The following is a 6,334-nucleotide window of genomic DNA, read 5'->3' on the forward strand; positions in this document are numbered from 1 at the left end:
GATACACAAGATCTTACACCACTCAAACATGTATGTGGTAAGCCAATGTCCCACCTGGGTTGTCATGTGGAGCTAGAACACCGCAGGGGGAAGAAGCTACCACTCACTTTGATGGTTTAATTATCAACCTTCGATGTGTCCCAAATGGCACCATATTTCCTTTATAGTGCACTACCACTATAGGCCTCTGGTCAAAAGTAGTACACTATAAAGAGAATATATATTCTATTTTTTTATCCAGAGCAACTTACAGGAGCAATTAGGGATAAGTGCCTTGCTTAAGGGCACATCGACAGGTTTTTCACCTAGTCGGCTCGGGGATTAGAACCAGCGACCTTTCGGTTACTGGCACAACGCTCTTAACCACTAAGCTAGAATAGGGTGCCATTTGGTACGCAACCCTTCTGAGTATTCTTCAGTTTATGCTTAAGAGTTTCTTTGCCCAGGCGAATGTTTGACACCATTATTATTATTATTATTATTATTATTATTATTATTATTATTATTATTATTAGTGAACATTTCCTGACAGGCATTCGAAGCGAGTTCAGCTACAGTAAACAAAGAAATTCTAAGAAGCCTGACCATTAGAAACTTAATGGGAACAGAGAAGTGGCTTAAGCACATTCCATCCTTATTGATGACAAACAGGTACCATTGTGAAACCGTGTAAAAACACAACTATGTGTTCTTTTATTTTGGTCGATGTTGCTGAAATGGCTTACGCCTTAGCCTACTATTAGGAATAAAGGGCTCTCTGGCTACACAGGTGTGTCCACTCTTCACAGTTGAACTTTGAATCCCTCATTTGTTTGTTACCCACAATTGAGGAAATAGGACAAGTTTCCCACCAACTCGAAGCTTGCTAGCAGAAATTAGCAAACTTATAAAATGATGCAACTATGAGGGGCTGAATCAGGATTATGAATGCAATATCTTAATCATCGTTGTAGTCATCTGTGACCTGAATGGCACACAAATCACCAAAACTGTCTTATCCATCTCCCCATTGTTACAGCCTGGATCAACTAAGATCACCAATGATGATGGGATGTATAGTGGAATGAGTATTATAACTGCAACAGGGTATTGTTTTGTAAACAGAAACTGACATTGAATGACATTTTAATGTTTAAAACCAATTTTGGACAGTTTGTTGTGGACCAAACTATATCCGTGCAGATTTACATAAACATTTTGGGTACGTTGGAAAGGCCGTGAATCATTTCTGATTAAATGTTTGTCAACACACATTCCATTATGTCGATCGCTTCAATTGTCTGTGGCAACTCAGTCTGTCGTTTCGTTTCGATGAGTTTGCACTTTCAGGCCCTAATGAGCCATAGTATTCTTATCCTGTGTGTGTGTGTTTCCGTGTCCCCTGGTGTGTATGTATGGATAATTATTAGAGACATGGGTAGATAAACAGGTATGGCCAGTTCACCAAGGCTACACAGGGTTAGCATTCCTTCCATTTTCACAGCTTTCGTGTGAATATACAGTACTGGATGGACTTGATTAATTTAACCAAGTGGTTTTGAGAGTTGATGAGAACATTACTCAGGAAGTGGGCCAGTATGACTTGATGAAGCCACAGGAAGGAGAAAATACAAATATACTAGCATGGTAACATGAAGGAGTTTGACCCCGGCCTAAAGGCCATGGGACTGTAGGGGTTAAAAGGTGAAAGGTGAATTATGGTTAATAAATCATGTTTGGTGATAAGGCCCCCATTAACTTTGTACCTTGGTTAGACATTGTGTACCATGGTTGTTGGTGGTGTTACCGCCTACTATCATTTCAAAATGGTCATTCTTCAAATGATATAGCTAGCGACTGTATTTTCACTTTTATTTTACACTAAACAAAAATATAAAAGCAACATGTAAAGTGTTGATCCCATATTTCATGAGCGGAAATAAAAGATCCCTGAAATATTTCATATGCACAAGAAGCTGATTAAACACCATGATCATTATACAGGTGCACCTTGTGCTGGGGACAATAAAAGGCCACAGTTTTGTCACACAACACAATGCCATAGATGTCTCAAGATTTGAGGGAGCGTGCAATTGGCATGCTGACTGCAGGAATGTCCACCAGAGTTGTTGCCAGAGAATTTCATGTTCATTTTGCTACTTTAAGCCGCCTCCATCATTGTTTTAGAGAATTTGGCAGTATGTCCAACCGGCCTCACAACCGCAGACCACGTGTAACCACGTGTGGACCTCCACATCCGGCTTCTTCACCGACGGGATCGTATGAGGGGGGGCATAAGCTACGGACAACGGACACAAATTCATTTGATCAATGCCAATTTCAATACACAGAGATACCGTGATGAGATTCTGAGGCCCATTGTCGTGCAATTCATCCGCCGCCATCACCTCATGTTTCAGCATGATAATGCACAGCCCCCATGTCGCAAGGATCTTTACACAATTCCTGGAAGCTGAAAATGTCCTAGTTCTTCCATGGCCTGCATACTCACCAGACATGTCACCAGTTGAGCATGTTTTCGACGTGTACGACAGCGTGTTCTAGTTCCCGCCAATATCCAGCAACTTCGCATAGCCATTGAAGAGGAGTAGGACAACATTCCACAGGCCACAATCAACAGCCTGATCAACTCTATGCGAAGGAGATGTGTCGCGCTGCATGAGGCAAATGGTGGTCACACCAGATACTGACAGGTTTTCTGATCCACGCCCCTACCTTTTTTTAAAGGTATCTGACCAGCAGATGCATATCTGTATTCCCAGTCATGTGAAATCCATAGATTAGGACCTAATGAATGTAATCAATTGATTGATTTCCTTATATGAACTGTAACTCAGTAAAATCTTTGAAATTGTTGCATGTTGCGTTGATATTTTGTAGCAGAGGAAATGAGGGGTTGGGCTGTAAGTACTGGTGTGACTGAGGAATAGGGAGAAAATAGAGACATTTCTTCTAAAAAGTCTGACTAAAATATTGATAGTAAATGAGCAGAGGTAAAATCGTGTGTGTGGGAGTTATCTTCATGTTTTCTACAATGTAAATTGTGGGTCTAATTGTAACACAAGCTAGTGTACGTTTTAACACTTCACTTCAGGAGAAGAATAGTGGACAGAAGTGGTTCACTCCCAAACTGGTCATCTCATTCACTTCATGATTTGTTAAGTGATTAAAAAGGGATGGGTCATACAGCAACACATTCAGGTTGACTGGATTTGTGTGACACAAGGATGAGGGCCATCTCAATTCAATTCACTCACCATATTAAATCACTATATCCAATTAATTCCCTGAATAAAATGGCCCCAACCATGTAACATGTACAGTACACTTCATATGCGTAGAATGGTGACTGCCTGAAACTCAAATAATACTAAATACATTTGTCAGAAAGTACTTTGAGAGGGAAACAAAGTGGGTCAAAGAAAAACAATGTGTGTATGTGGCTCAGCCACTAGAGGACATAATGGACTGACAGGAATGCTGCTGGTCCAGGTGCTTTTTCCTCCTTCAGGTTTCATCCCATCACAACCCTTAGGTAATGTCTTCTGTCAATACAGTGCCTTGCACAGTTGTCACATTTTGCTGCCTTATAATTAAATCTAAAAAGGGATTACATTTGATTTTGTTCCTACAGATCAACACAACCTGCTCCAACTTTTTCAAAGTGAAAGAAAATTAAAAACGAAGATAATTCCGTATGTCTTCACACCCCAGAGTTTTATTCTTGGTGGAAGCACCTTTGGCAGAAATTACAGCTGTCAATTATTTGTACTAATATTCTACCAACTCTTAGGGCAACATACACTACTTGACCAAATGTATGTGGACACCTGCTTGTTGAACATCTCATTCCAAAATCATGGGCATTCATATGGTGTTGGTCAGCCCTTTGCTGCTATAACAGCCTCCACTCTTCTGGGAAGGCTTTCCACTAGATGTTGGAACATTGCTGCGGGGACTTGCTTCCATTTAGCCACAACAGCATTAGTGTGGTTGGGTACTGATGTTGGGCGATTAGGCCTGGCTCGCAGTCGGAGTTCCAATTCATCCCAAAGGTGTTCGATGGGGTTGAGGTCATGGCTCTGTGCAGGCCAGTCATGTTCTTCCACACCGATCTTGACAAACCATTTCTGTATGGACCTCGCTTTGTGCACGGGGGCATTGTCATGCTAAAACAGGGAAGGGCCTTCCGCAAACTGTTGCCACAAAGTTGGAAGTACATAATCGTCTAGAATGCTGAGCGTTAAGATTTCCTTCACTGGAACTAATGGGCCTAGCCCAAACCATAAAAAACGTCCCCAGACCATTATTCCTCCTCCACCAAACTTTACAGTTGGCACTATGCATTGGGGCAGGTAGCGTTCTCCTGGCATCCACCAAACCCAGATTCGTCTGTCGGACTGCCAGATGGTGAACCGTGATTCATTACTCCAGAGAACGCGTTTCCACTACTCCTGAGTCCAATGGCGGCGAGCTTTACACTACTCCAGCCGATGCATGGGATTGCGCATGGTGATCTTAGGCTTGTGTGCGGCTGCTCGGCCATGGAAACCCATTTCATGAAGCTCCCGACTAACAGTTCTTGTGCTAACGTTGCTTCCAGAGGTCGTTTGGAACTCGGTAGTGAGTGTTGCAACCGAGGACAGACTATTTTTACGAGCTTCAGCACTCGGCGGTCCTGTTCTGTGAGCTTGTGTGGCCTACCACTTCGCGGCTGAGCCATTGTTGCTCCTAGATGTTTCCACTTCACAATAGGAGCACTTACAGTTGACTCTGGCAGCTCTGGCAGGGCAGAAATTTTACGAACTGACTTGTTGGAAAGGTGGCATCCTATGACGGTGCCACGTTGAAAGTCACTGAGCTCTTCAGTAAGGCCATTCTACTGCCAATGTTTGTCTATAGAGATTGCATGGCTGTGTGCTCGATTTTATACACCTGTCAGCAACGGGTGTGGCTGAAATAGCTGAATCAACTAATTTGAAGGGGTGTCCACATAGTTTTGTATATATAGTGTGTGAAGAGTTTCCAAAACGCAATACCCACATCTTTTTCACATTGTGTTCTTTCATCAGAAATCATTGCTTATGGGTACTTTCATGTGTGTGTAAAATATTACTGATCTCAGATTTTTAATTCATACATTTTAGATGTGTATGATTTTTGTTGTTGGTGCAAAACCTAGCCATCTTAAGATGAATGCACTCACTGTAAGTTGGTCTGGATAAATGTAAATGTTTTACATACAAATCTCATATTACTGTACTGAATACATAAAACAAATATTTTTATACATGGTTACTTGTCTCTCTGAAATGAATCTGTCAAGTGATAGATTTTAAACAAATACATGTCTGTCATTGAACAGGTCACGGTAAACTATTCTTCTTGTCACACACACAACTCACACACAACCCTTTGAACATAACGGTGCAACACACCCTCTCTTATACACAGGATAAATTACAGATTAGATAGATATCTATACCCATCTATAGATAGATAGACGGGTGAAATGATCACAGATTACAGCAATGGAAAACCAATGGTCTTGCCCTTGTGACAACCAAGACGTTCCTCAGCGGTTCTAAAGTGTTTGACTTGGAAAGAGGGAGGAGAGAAGGATGAGAGAGAACAGGTGTATCAGGGTGTGGGTGTGTCTCAGGTTTCTGTGTGAGAGAGAAAGATAGATAAAAGGGGAGGAGTGAAGGCAGGGTGGAATATAAAAATATAAACACTAAACAGGACGGGCTATTGTGGCGGGCATTGAAACGATGGAAGTCTACAAAGCACTCTGTTTGGTGACTCTACTAGTTGTCCTCCTTTCAAAAGGTAAGAGACGAGATTTCCATTATTCCACTGCTTTCCTTCTATTGACTGGTGACTGGAGTCAAGGAGTTGGTGAGGTTATGGAATGGTGTTGGTGGTGGTGGTGGGCCATATGGGCCGTATTGACTATTTATAGAATGCAGGCATAGCCAATAAAGACAGTCAATGTCAATATGTCACGTGCCTTGTGACACAGGAGAGAGACCTGTTAGACTGTTTTGGGCCTTGAGGGTGGTCCTGTGCCTAATTTAAGGCAGAACGTTTACATTTGTCAAATATTTGTCTAACACGCAGGTGTATTTTGTGTGAGCGAGGTATAACGTGTCTTTAAAAGACATGTATCGGTCTAAACCGGAGCCTCATAGCAACAAAACATAACTTAATTACACTGCAAAAGGGACAGTGTGTGTATAGGGTTTGTGGACCAGTTGAAGTTATACATCTAATTTCAAAACAGTAAAGAAAGGGAAGTGGGGTTCGAACCCAAGTTGTGTCACAGCCAGCCGTG

Source organism: Coregonus clupeaformis, chromosome 7 (genome assembly GCF_020615455.1).
Source record: "Coregonus clupeaformis isolate EN_2021a chromosome 7, ASM2061545v1, whole genome shotgun sequence".
In the NCBI taxonomy this organism is placed as follows: domain Eukaryota; kingdom Metazoa; phylum Chordata; class Actinopteri; order Salmoniformes; family Salmonidae; genus Coregonus; species Coregonus clupeaformis.